Source organism: Xiphophorus couchianus, chromosome 9 (genome assembly GCF_001444195.1).
Source record: "Xiphophorus couchianus chromosome 9, X_couchianus-1.0, whole genome shotgun sequence".
NCBI lineage: Eukaryota > Metazoa > Chordata > Actinopteri > Cyprinodontiformes > Poeciliidae > Xiphophorus > Xiphophorus couchianus.
In genome coordinates this window covers 19,598,794-19,611,958 of record NC_040236.1, presented here as the reverse complement: position 1 = coordinate 19,611,958, position 13,165 = coordinate 19,598,794, and the positions used below count along the sequence as shown (strand labels likewise).

At 39.3% G+C, this 13,165-nt stretch overlaps 1 protein-coding gene across 11 annotated transcripts in view; it reads right to left on the bottom strand.

The window, feature by feature from the left end:
* The window catches only part of dab1a (DAB adaptor protein 1a), a 260,379-nt gene that overhangs the window by 107,935 nt on the left and 139,279 nt on the right, over window positions 1-13,165 (bottom strand). For 8 of the 11 annotated variants that reach the window (XM_028028180.1, XM_028028178.1, XM_028028173.1 and 5 more), the window contains exon 1: window positions 6,903-7,186. The exons of the other annotated variants lie outside the window; for them this stretch is intronic. The gene's annotated coding sequence lies outside the window, so the exon portion shown is untranslated. Of the gene's footprint in view, window positions 1-6,902; window positions 7,187-13,165 lie in introns of those variants that run through there. 11 annotated transcript variants of the gene reach the window in all.

The window sequence follows — 13,165 nt, the reverse complement described above, 5'->3', positions numbered from 1 at the left end:
TTTAAAAAAGACTCGGCCCAATCCCATTCTGCCTCCGACTTATATACATATCCAATATCTATTGTGTTTGACAAAAGAATACCGTGTGAAAGGAGACAGCTCTGCTTCTTTGATCATCACCACGCAAAAGACAAAGAAAACATATTAAAATGTCATTTGTAAAGCTTTGTTTGTCATTCTCTCTCAGGCATCGAAAATGTCACAAGGAGAGTGTAATACTGCTGAGATGTGCTGAAGAACGACACAGGACACTGAGCAGTGTGGTGGTGTATGGGTGTGTGTGGCTCGAAGGAGGAGGGTGGTCTGACTTCTTGACTTCTGGGGAAATTAGAATGTGAAGCGCTGAATTAATTGAAGTGTTAATGTGCTGCGCTTGCTTCTGCATGTGCATACATCTCTACCTCCTGAAAATGCCTCGACTAGAGTGCTTTTGTTTACTGTGAAAGCTCATTAATGGTGTGAAGACCTCGGTGATCTCGCCCCAAAGTGGCACTCGTTGGAAGACGCACGGGTTGCTGGGTAGGTGGATGCTGGGATTATATGGGATTACGTGTGATTATGGCGATGTGGCGTAGTGTAAACCTGGAGATGTAACAGCGACCATGGTGGAGGGTAGAGGGAAGAGGGTGGAGAATCAAAACTTGCAGCTGCATAACCAACATGCGGAGAGAGTTGAAGGGTTGGTGGGTGATTAAAGTAAGTTCAGTCCAATCAAGAAGACAAAAAAATGGGAATAAATTTATAATAAAACACAGAAATCATGAAGATAATGTACAGGAAAGCAAGGGGCTCTAAAAAAATGAGAATATGAAACCAATTCTGGAACATAATAATGTATCTTGCCAGATGATCTAACATTTAAGATCTGTATCCTTTTGCATGTTCTACAGATGGCTCTACATGCACCATTATAATTTTAGTAAACATATTAATGTTTACTAAAACATATTTTGGAGAGCCAAATATTCTAAACTGTTTGATGTTTAGGTCTTTTTGAGTGGAATTTGAAGAAACGGTAAAAGGTTTTCAAAAATGTTTTACCAATGGAAATGTGAGAAGTGTGTCAGTAATGTGAATTCCTTTCTCTTAAGCTAACGCTCTGAAGAACCAGCTGCACTTATGGCCACATCAGGTCGGGTGGACTTAAACAAAAATGCATGCCACACTTTTGGATGGTGGAAAGTCTGAAAACTATGTACAGTTTTGATTCTTGGTTTATCACTTAAATTACAAAGGACATAAACAGATTTTATTTTGTTTTTACGAGTTTTTGTTTTATGCAAAAACTCAAAGTTTTTGTACATAGATTTTTTTGTTTTAAGTTTGCAAACGTTCAATCAAACGTGCCTTTGCACACCATTAATGTCAACAGAGCCTAATCCGAGTCTGAACAGATTAGGTTTTCTAAAAAAGATGCAAACTCTAAAGAGATATTAGCTCCTTTATGAATGTTCAAAAGACATTCCTGGTAATCATCAACAGGTAATCATGACTGCTACCTTCAAAGGGCAAATACATAATAGCTAAAGGTTTAAAAAATGCATCCATGTTTAGTCAAGTAATTATTTATTTCAAGAGACGCTTAATTTCCTTCACAGTAAATAATAAGGTATTCGATATACACCGACATAGTCCCAACAGTCTGTGAAGATATTCCTGATGCCAATTATATCTACATTTTCCTGTATCTAGGAAAATGTCAGCCATAAGCACAGACACACAAACTTGCAGAGGAAGTGGATCAATGGAAAGGGCAGCCAGCCAAGAGCCACTCAATTCTTCTATTTCCCTCTGTGTTTAACAGAGGAATTTCTGAAAAATACCGATACTTTTCTTGTTACAGCAAGTTTAGAATACAGCAAACAGCAAAGCAAAAGTGCACCGTGTTGTTCTACTGTCTGCTAGTGTCTCATACGTGTAAAAATTAAACATTTCAGCAATGCTGCACATTGAAGGAGAACATGAAACTGGTGTATGAAATTGTCTTCCATACAGAGGTGAATTCAGCGCTGCTCAGTCAAGGGTCAGAGCGTCACTGGGACACCTGCTATGCACTGGACCGAACTCTGAGGCCACGAGTGGACAGGCAGGCGTTTTCACACATGTACTTCTGCAAATACGGAGGATAGTTTTGCACAAAAGTGAAGCAGAGAAAGTCAAAGATGAATTTACAGCTACTTTAAACCTAAAAATACTCACTTATAGATTCAGAATGTTTCTTGAACTGGGGCCAAAACAACTTTATATACAGTACAGACCAAAAGTTTGGACACACCTTTCTAATTCAATGGGTTTTCTTTATTTTCATGACTATTTATAAGGCAATAAATCCCACTTATTAACCTGACAGAGCACACCTATGAAGTGAAAACCATTTCAGGTGACGACCTCATCAAGAAAATGCAGAGTGTGTGCAAAGCAGTAATCACAGCAAAAGGTTGCTACTTTGAAGAAACTAGAATATAAGGGGTATTTTCAGTTGTTTTACACTTTTTTGTTTAGTGCATATTTCCACATGTGTTATTCATAGTTTTGATGCCTTCAGTGTGAATCTACAATGTCAATAGTCATGAAAATAAAGGAAACCCATTGAATTAAAAGGTGTGTCCAAACTTTTGGTCTGTACTGTATATATGCTTTAACTTAATTTGACGTCACTGACAGAATAAAAGAAAAATTACAACTTTGTTTCTCCACCTCCAGATCACAACATTTGTAATCGTTAGCTTAACTTCCAAATTTTAATTTGACTGCAGCTGCCTGCGCATTGTTTTCACCACAGTGTTTTTGAAGAACGCCGCTGAGACACAGCCCTGTCTCATTGAGCAGGTGACTTGAATAGGCTGTCAATTTATTTTAGTGTTGAATTGTATCCATAGCAACAACTGTCACTAGGGTGCCAGAGCCAAAAAAAAAAAAAAAAAAAAACGGCAGCCGGGCTACAATTATGAGACTGCAGTCAAACTTGTGTTTTGTTATGAGAAGAATTGCACCACTCTGCTCTTTATCATCTTTCGTTTGTGCTACAACAAAATAAAATCAGTGGGTGTTGTCTAGTTAAAAATTCATTCAACGTGTATTGTCCTGCATATTTCCTTGGTCTGTTTTCTACAAACTAAAGAATCAGAGCCAATTAAACTGAACTAGAAAGAAAGCAGCCATGCACGCCCACAGCATGGTCAGGATTTAAGTGAATGAAGCTCGTTAAAAGGCCTGAACACTCAAAGACGGTCAGAGAAGCTTCTGTGCGGTCTGTGATAGCAAAGGTGCACAATATAAAATAAAATTTCAAGATAAATATGTTTCAGCAATTAAATTGACCAACATTATAGTCAAGCACAGTGATGCCAATATGTTTATGGGGCTTGTATTACAAATCAGTGAGTCAACTTACTCGTAGCTTACACTTTAATTAGCTTAGCAACAGTGCTAGCTTGCATATTTGACATCTGATATCCAATAATGTTATATTTACAAAGTGAAAATGTGATACTGAAATAATATAGCAGATATTTACTCCAGTTCAAGTAGTTCTTGATAAAGATTTGGCAGACTGATACTGTGATAGTGTCACACATTCTGTGGATCTAACTCTAGTGGTGACTGCCTGAGAAAAGATTTACATGCCAGGTTGATAAAGATGAGTTTAATAATTATCTGAAATGTAACTTATTTAGTAAACTAACCTTTGGTTGTCAAACTTACATAATTTCTACTCTGAAATAGCAAATAAAATGTGTACAATTTGCTACACAAAACTTCGATGGCTAAATTGTAACAGTTTGTTTTGTAAGAGCAGGCCGATCTGAAAACTTCAACTGGTCTGAAAATGAAAAAGGACCGGCCGTGAATAGAGCAAAACCAAGAGGAGAACTGAAGGAGGAAGAGAAAGAGGGCCTGCACCAGTGTTTTCTTTTAGAGTTTCCTCACAATACTCTGTGGGTTTCTATGACAACTTGGTGTCGCCAGCTGGGCCCATACAGGCAGAAGTAAGAGGTTTGTTTGGAAGAACTGGAATAAGTAATCTGCTCTTCTCCTTCATTCCAAAGTAGCACCACTGCAATAGAAAAATACTTAAAAATCTTTCCAGGTTTTAATCAGTTAGTGTAGAATGCAACAATTATATACATAGCAGACTTAGTAAAATGCTTCTGAGCAACCGATTGACTTTTTTCACATTTTCTACTAAAAAAAAACATCCCTGAAAGTGTATTTCACAGTAAAACATTAATGAGGTATTCACAATTACCTTGATTAGCCATATGTTAGGATTATATTCAGCTTAGTGTGTACATTGTAAGGAACACTAAAGGGGGCGCTGTGAAATCCTGTTTGCTTTGAATCAGTTTTTACTGCCATGGAGAAGCTGACAAAATGTTTCTCATGAACTCAGTTGATAGTTACCACTGGCACTGGACTGGGGTTGTCACACATGAACGGTAGAGTGTAACACACATTTATGTAATGTGGACTCTGGTCTGGTGGCTTAAACAAAAGCTTCTATATAAAATGCTCCGAATGTCTTAATTTTACTTCACCATAGTTGTATCCATTTCTAAACTCTGACTATTGGAAAAAATAAGGAGAATAAATGGCTTTTTTTAATTTTTTACTGAAAATTTGCTGAAACAATAGGGCAACAAACCCTGATATGTAGCTGGTAATAAAAAACATCAGCGCACTGACGGCAGTAAATGAAATAATTTTTATTGCAAAAATGAAAACAATACCAATTATTAGTCTACTCTAATTAGGTTTTGATTTATGAGGGAATGGTCATTGAAGGCTATCTCATAAAAGAACAATTCCTGCAAGTAAGTGATTCAACCATGGCTACCCTAACTATGATCAATAGTGTATAATCAGAGGTGGGGATTTAAGTCTTCATGTCACAATGAGGTCACAAAACCAATTTGAGCTTGAAAGGCTTTAGTGTCATAAAGAAAGTTGTTTTTTATGTTATCTAGTTAATATAGAACAGCTGAGTAAACGATTCATGTCCCCTGATTTATCACAGTGTACACAAATAACTGGTTGTCATAGAAACGGTACACACAACGAGAGTCGCACTGCAAAAACACAAAATCTTACCAAGTAATTTTGGTCTAGTTTCTAGTGCAAATACCTTATTACACTTGAAATATGACAAATTAACTTAAAACTAACTTTTCAGTAAAACAGAGGCTTGTTTTAAGTAAATAATTCCTTAATATTGATGAAAAAGTACTAGTTCTATTGGCAGACAAATTAACTTATAATGTGGGAAAAATGTCTTGTTATAAGTTAAAAAATATGCCAATGAAACTAGTACTTATTCATCAATATTAAGGAATTATTTACTTAAAGTAGGCTTCTCTATCTTGCTAAAAAATTACATACAAGTTAGTTTTGTCTTAATAACCACAGGACGTCTCTCAAACTGAGCTCTGTACTATCACTTCATGTCATTTCAGAACTAAATACACCTAACTTCACTCCAATTGTTTTTATTCACATACAATGTTAAGCAAACACTTCCGGTCTTTCAAAGTAAAAGCTCTTCCTTTATTTTAGTTAGACACTTCACAGAATTTGATCCTAAATAACCTTTTTGAACACAAATGTAAACATTAAGGCCTATTAACAGCATTAATTGAATGTTTTCGCAAAAAGAAAATTCTGATAAACGTTCACGTGTTTTACATGCGTCCAATTATTGAGTTGATTTGGATGAATCTAAAATTGATCATTGGTAGGGGCAGCAGCGGTAGCAACAATTTAACGTTCTGAAAAATAAAACTATTTCAATACAAAAAAAAAAAAAAAAAAAGAAGTGGTTCTCTAAGAGGAATTCACAATAAAAACTTTAAACGGGGATTCTGTGTTCAGCCGTGTGCCGACAGCAGGTACATGCTGCATCTGCAGCTGATGCGGGTCGTGTGCCTTGCAGGCAGAAGCAGAGAAGAGAGTGAGGGTCTGCAGAGCGCCACAGCCTCATGATTAATGCGGCTTTTAGCTGCAGCGGAGCCTGCATGGGCCCCCCTTAAAGCAAACTGGTCGGGGCTGCGCTCATTCATCCCCGACCCTTCTTTACTCCATCAACCAAGACCCGGTGGCTGAGAGGCAGCTGCGGCCCACAGCCCATTGACTACATTTCTGCACTAAAACTTCATCAACGTAACCTCCGCGTTTCGGTCAATTTCACCTTGCTCCCATTGTGCGCCGGCCAGGAACCGAATCAGTGGGCGCGTAAAGGAAGTTTTTCCCACTGTAAGTTGTAGGCGCATTATGGCCACATAATGCAACAACCAGGATTAAGGGTGAACCCGTGTAGAAAATATAATAAAGAAAGGCCACGAGGTTTAATAGGTTACTGTAAAGTCGCACACAGCCTGCCCTGGCCCCGAAGACTTTCCCCCCCTACTGGAGGCAGTGGCAGCATCCAGTGAAGCACATTGAAGAGCCTGGTAATCAGTAACGCTGAGTCTCTGAGAGGAGAAGGGGAGGGGGGGGGGATACAAAGTTAAGATTATCTCGCCTGATTATAAATTATTACGCAGGAAGTGCGGCTGGATCTGCAGGCGAAGGGGAGGGGGCGTCCCGTCACCACACACGCCAAAATGCAGCTTTTCTCCCGCCGAAAGACACACAAACGACTCTGACCACTGTGCCAGTGGGAGGGAGTGGGGGGGTCACTCTTCTTTAACCGCCAAACACCCCCCCCCCCCCCACCCCCCCCCCCACACACACATACAAATGAGCGCAGTAGAATCCCGATGCACCAGCAGCAGTAGTAGTGGATAATTCATTGCAGATAGAGAGGAGCCCCGCACACTGAATCCACAGGCGTCTAAAGTGCGCACACTTTCTGCACAGCAGTCTTTAGGCGGCTCCGCTTCACTCCCGGCCGTTTGCGCACTTACCTTTGCACTACAGCGAAACTGGGCACAGTTAGTTCCCATTTCGAGAAAAAGGCTGCAAGAATCCAGTCATCCCCGCGTTATCTCCTGCTGCGTTCCTCAGACATCCACAGTGTGTTTCAGCAGGGCCAGTAATCCCGTCTTCCATCCCGGGGAGAGCGCTCCCAACCTCCCTTACATCTTTTTCCACATTTTCTTACAAAACTATGTCAGGCTTCTTTCAGCGCTTCTTTTTTTTTTTTCCTCTCTTGCTCTAACTCCCCGGTCCTCTGCCCCCTCTTCTCTCCTCTCCCTCTCTGAGGTTGCCTGGTTACCTCTTTCTGTAGGCTGGATCAGACCGCCGGCCGGCAGCCAATCACAAAGCTGGGTTCTTCTTAACCCCTCCGCTGCTGAACTGTCCTGATTTCCATCTTTCAAGGGTGGAAGAGGGAAATGAGGAGGAGGAGGGAACCAAGGGTTTAGAAAACATATGAGACATATAATGAGGAAGAATTAAGAGGGAGGTGCAGATGAAGAGATGAGAACTATCAGATCTTTGAGTCTGGACTGTACTTTATTAGATGAGTGTGCTGTCCAGACTTCACCGTCATCACACGCCCACTCCTTCACTACACATTCATAGTACTGCACGCTGACAGAGACACCAAATAACCAGTCGTGATGCAGCCTTCATCCACTCATTCAGCTAACACTATTGATTGGATCACCACCCACAGTGCAATCATGCAGTCTCCATCAGAGGTGAGTCATGCGTTTGAGAAAAATCACTTCTGACCTTTGTACCAGCACAAAGATCCTAAACTACGAAAAAGTCAGAGCAACAAAGGGGAAACACAAAGACTAATGCTTTCACAATGTAATTTATTCATAGTTTGAGAGTGGCGGGTGGGGAGAGATCCCACATTATCAATTCCCTTGAACCTCATACAGCTGCAAATGTCAATGGATTTTTCTGGAACTTTTAACACAAAGTGGCAAGTAATCGTAAAGTGAAAGTTATTACATTTTGTTCCTACAAATAAAAATAAACATTTGCTGTACACCTTAAGTAGAACAATCTTTCACTGCAATTACAGCATAATTTTTTCTTTATCTTTTTATTTTAAATATAACTGTTTTGCATATCTAGAAACTGAAATATATGAAATGATAGGTGAACTGCAATGTACAACTTTATTACTGGTTCTTAACCTGATTCAGGTCTGGACTGACTGGGTCACTGAACAACATGAATATGCTTTGATCTAAAATCATTCCTCTGTTCCTCTGACTGAATGTTTCAAGTAATTGTCTGATTGAAAAATTCACTTCCATCTAAGTCTCAAGTGTTTTCCAGCCTCTAAGTTTTCTTACAGGACCGTCCCGTAGTCAGCTGCATCCATGTTTCCACCAACTTTTCTTCCAGCTTTCCTCTTTCCCTGTTTAAGAAAAACCTAACCTGCACGATCCTGCTTACACCATGTATCACCATGGTGATGGGGTGGCCGCAGCGATGTGTTGTGTTTCTCTTTTGCCACACGGTTCTGGTTTCAGTCTGGTCTCAATTGTCCAGAGCACATTTTTCTAGAATGTTTACCCCCTTTCGTTTTTACAGCTTGTGACAAACTGCACAGAACGTCTTATGGAAGTTTTTTTTAAAAGGTTTGGATTCTTGAAACTCTTTCATGAAGGCCAGATTTGTGGAGACGAATTGCAAGGCTAATTGCCGTCTGGTCCACTGATCAACGCACGTAAGCTGTGGATCTTTGCAGCTCAACATGGGCCTCTTGGCATCTTCTCTTAATAATGCTCTGCTTTCCCTGACAGCCAAGTGGATTGCCATGTCTTGGTATTTGCAGTTGTGCAATGCACCTAAAATTGTGGTTGTATGGTGACAGATTGTGAAAATGTTAGTGGCAACTATATATATTTTAGTTGCCACTAAAATATATATCCATTTGTGCTTGGTCTGACTACATGGTACCTCTAGATCAGTCTTTCTACCTCAAGGTACTGCATGTAAACAACTGCTTATTTGCCGTGATGTGAGCTCAAAGTGCGATGCTACAGTTAGCTTACCAAAATATTGTGTTTAAAAATAATAATGGATAAGCGGCTTAAAACGCGGTCACTAAAGAATAAACCAAAAACCTGAAGATACCTGTGGAACGTTTCTTAGGGTAAGTTGCAGGAACTTTTGTCTTTGAACACTATTACGATGCAGAGTATGCAGATCCAGGTCTGTGGCTAGACCTAGATCTGTCACAAGACGGTGAAAGAGCTGCGCCCCACGCTGACTAACTGCAACTTAACACCCAAAATAAAATTATTTATGCTGGGCTATCTACAGGCTGAAAGGAAATGTTTGTTTTTGCCAATGCAACTCAAGTATATTTTTCTATTATTATGCTTCTAAATTATAAATAGCTCTCATTATAGTACACACAACAATCGTAGTAAATAACATTTTTGATTTCAATGTATTTTCTGTCATGGGAAAGCTTAGAATCCATGCTGTAAATAACTCAAAACACTCCGAGTAGACTCGTTTGTGGTCTTATTGTGGTCACAACCACAAAGCCACCCTTCATATTAGGAGGTACAAAGACAACGAGTACAGAGGATAATATTTTCATATCTAATATATGTAGTACATAGTAAGATGTGATATTGCGTGGCAATTTCAAGTTAGGTGGTCTGTGAGTGTTTGTTTGGGGTAAGTGGTCCTCGGCCTGAAAAAGTTTGAGAAACACTGCTCTAGATGGATTTTGCAGGTAGATGTAAGAATTGCTACTTGAACAATGCAACCAGCCTCACTGAAAATATTTTCAGTGCTCTTGTGAGCACTGAAAATATTAGTAAATGGCAAGAAGCCAGGAGATTTTTTTTTTTTTTTTTTTACATTACCTGGGGCATTTATACATATTTACCCTTTGGCTGTGTTGCAGGCACAAAACAGCCAAAGGGTTTTGTTGCTGCATTTAAGGCATAGTGCAATTCAGGATAATTGCGGTAGATTTCAGGAAATCCAAAAAAACACAGAGCTTTTTCTTACTCTGAGCCAGAGACCGTAATGTGCATAGTCACACCGTTCTTCCAGTCTCTTCTTTGTGTTATGACTCATTATCCGGCCACAGTGGGAATTTTCCTCCACAAAGTGTGTCGGACGAATAGAAAGCTACTTCTTCCGAATTGAGGAGACTGCTTACCGTATGTGGTGGTGTGAAAGTGAAACACAGCAAACCTTGCTCAGACCTGAGTAGTTGCAGTCTGTCAGCGCAAAAACTTCAGATTATTCCCTGATCTCCAATGTGAAATTACAAAATGCCACTTACGAAAGACAAGATATTTTTATCAGAACATTTGCTTCTTGAGGTCAGTAGATTTGCTTTTGTCTCCTGTTGACATCAGTATGACTTTTCACTTTTAGGTAGCGTAAACATGCTGTCGAATATATTTCAGTGTGAAATATGTAGAAATGAGTAGGTCATATAACCTGTTTTAATAATGGGTTATTATTATTATTTCAAGGCGTTCTTTCATCTTACCAGGGGAGCAAATAATTACATTTTTTCCAACATTATATTTGAAGGCATGCGGCAGCTCTACATCCTTCCTGGACAGATCTACTACTACAATTGCAAAACCTATTTAAAACATTTATTATTAACCCACCCACTTTTCCTCTGATTTGTTCAAAACCTTCATTTTTGAAATCAGACAACCTCATGCAGTTTTCCAGCTCTCTCTGTCCTTAAGTCATCTTGTCCCTCACAGCTCTGGCTGTAGTTTACCTTCTCTATCTGTGTAAAGCCCTCCTCTCTGGCTCCCTCCCACACTCCAGTATCTTTGCCTTTTCTGCCGTATCTCCCTCCGTGCATATCTGCCTCCCTCGCTTACCTTCTTCTGCTCTCAGTCTCTGTCGCTCTGTCTCAGCTTGGCTGAGCAGATAAAGCCGATATGTTCATGAAGGCAAGCCAGCAGCTTGCTTTCTCCATTTTCTCTCTTTCCTGTCATACGAACACGCCCACACACACACACACCTGAGATGATGCAATCACATATGCAAAGACACGCTAACACAAATGCACACAGAAATCTGCCAGCGAATGTCCAGATGGGTAAAGACTCTGCGTTGTACAAGATGAAAGTTTGTCTAACTTCCACACATTTGCAAAAGTCATGGAAAAAGTGAGGAGGAAGAGAAAGACAGGAGCAGAGAGAAGGATATAAAATGAGAGAAGAAGGAAATGTATGCATCTAATCAGCAAAACGGGTCAAACTGGTTGAAACCAACAAAGGAAGAACTCTAATTGCCTGAACGTAGCTCGGCAAAACGTTGCAGTGCAGTGGAACCTCGGGTTTACATCAGTTAGATTATCTGAGTCTGAAATAAATCTTAAACTGTTTAACACGTTGACCGGAAGTCATGCAGAATGCACAGCCATCAGATTTAATGTAAAACATGTTTAAATATGGATGAGGACATCAAAGTGGCAAAATCAGACATCAAACAAGTGGATCAACAAATTAATGATGAGAAGATCTGTACAGCATGTTGCAGTGAAAAGCACTGGCAGCATTTCTAATAAGTTTAGCAGCCCAAGATATTAGATAGAAAATTCATTTTACCAGTGCCATAACCAAACAGTCATTCAGCTTAAATTAAGTTTAAGTCATGTTGTAATGTAAATCTAAATCTATTCCAGTTTAACTTCCCGAGGAAGTCTTCAGTGTAAATGTAAGTGCATTCTGCTCTATGCAAAATAAATAATCAAATATAGCATTTTAGGTCCTAGAGTAGAAAAGACCTGATGACAATTAATCATTTAAACACTGTTTAATTTATTATTTTTAGTTTAAACATGCCTATTTTAAAACATTGAAAAATAAATTGATTTGAATGGAAATTCAAAGTGGTGGATGTAATATATACAGTATATACAGTATATATATATATATATATTTTTTTTTTTTTTTTTTTCTTATTTCATATTGATAGGGGTGTAATTGTTGTTTACAAAAAACAAAACAAAAATATTGGTGGATTATTCCTGAACTGGTGATGTCAAAGTTAGACAAATTATCATCCGGCTGGACTAAAGCAACAGCCACAGGACAACACCCATAGGACACAGTATGGGACATTAGCTGCTACACCTTATTAAAGCTCTAATCGAGGCTCCAGTTCTTAGCCAGCCTTGTTATATTCAGAAATGGCCTGCAGCGGCTAGATGACATTGCAATCAAACAACTGCAATCAGTTGATGGCTGTGAACGAGACAGTCACCTCTTCAAAGATGTCAATACGTCTAGAGGTGAATTTGGGAAACATTGTTGACAAGATTAAGATTCACTTTGACCCAACAACACAACGACCTATCTATTGTCTTTACAATGAAATTAAACTTGTAAAAGTATTCTTACCCCAAGACGTTCTTCACATTTTATCACACTACAATAACACATTTTATGAAGATTTTATGTAATAGACCAACACAAAGTAGTGCAGTGAAGTGGAAGAATAAAACAACGTGTTTTGTGTTCATGTGTTAAAGCATGTTTTTAATCCTTTATCCATAAATGTAAACAACTAATAATCTACTAAGATATGGCCAAACACCTGATGGGCAGGAGCATGCATCAGAAATGAAGCTGAGAGACCCATGAAAGAGGCTAAAAATACACTTTTGGTTTTGCACTTTGCAAATCTAGAGTTTATCAAACAGTAGTGAGAAGAAAGTCATGAAAAGACCTGATTGTCTCATAGCAGACGTGGAAACAGGATGAGTAGTTTAAGTGTTTCTGGCGATAGTCATCTTTATTTACAGTAATCCGACAGGAAACAAGCAGAGAGAGAAGAGTGGATGACATGTTGGAAGAGTCTCAAGGTTGGGAATTGGACCCCAGATGGCCGTTTACGGCACTAATAGCCTGTGTATACGGGGGCGCTGCTCTACAGCTACGCCACATGGCACCTCTAAAATTAAGCTTTTTAGCCTACATGTAAAACACTATGTGTAGAGGAAAACCAACACTGCAAGTCACCCTTAACACACCATGTACGATTTGGAACACAGTTGCAGCAGCATCATGCCCAGGGGGAATCCTTATTTGAGAAAGCACAAGAAAGCTGATCAGAGTTGATGGGAAGACAAAAAGAGCTAAGAGCCAAGTCCAGGAAAATTTGCTAAAAAGGAGGACATTTCCAAAAGTTGTTTACGCTTCACAAATACATGCTACTTTTTGCTAGTCTATGATCCTGACAAAGAATTTTGAAATTTGTG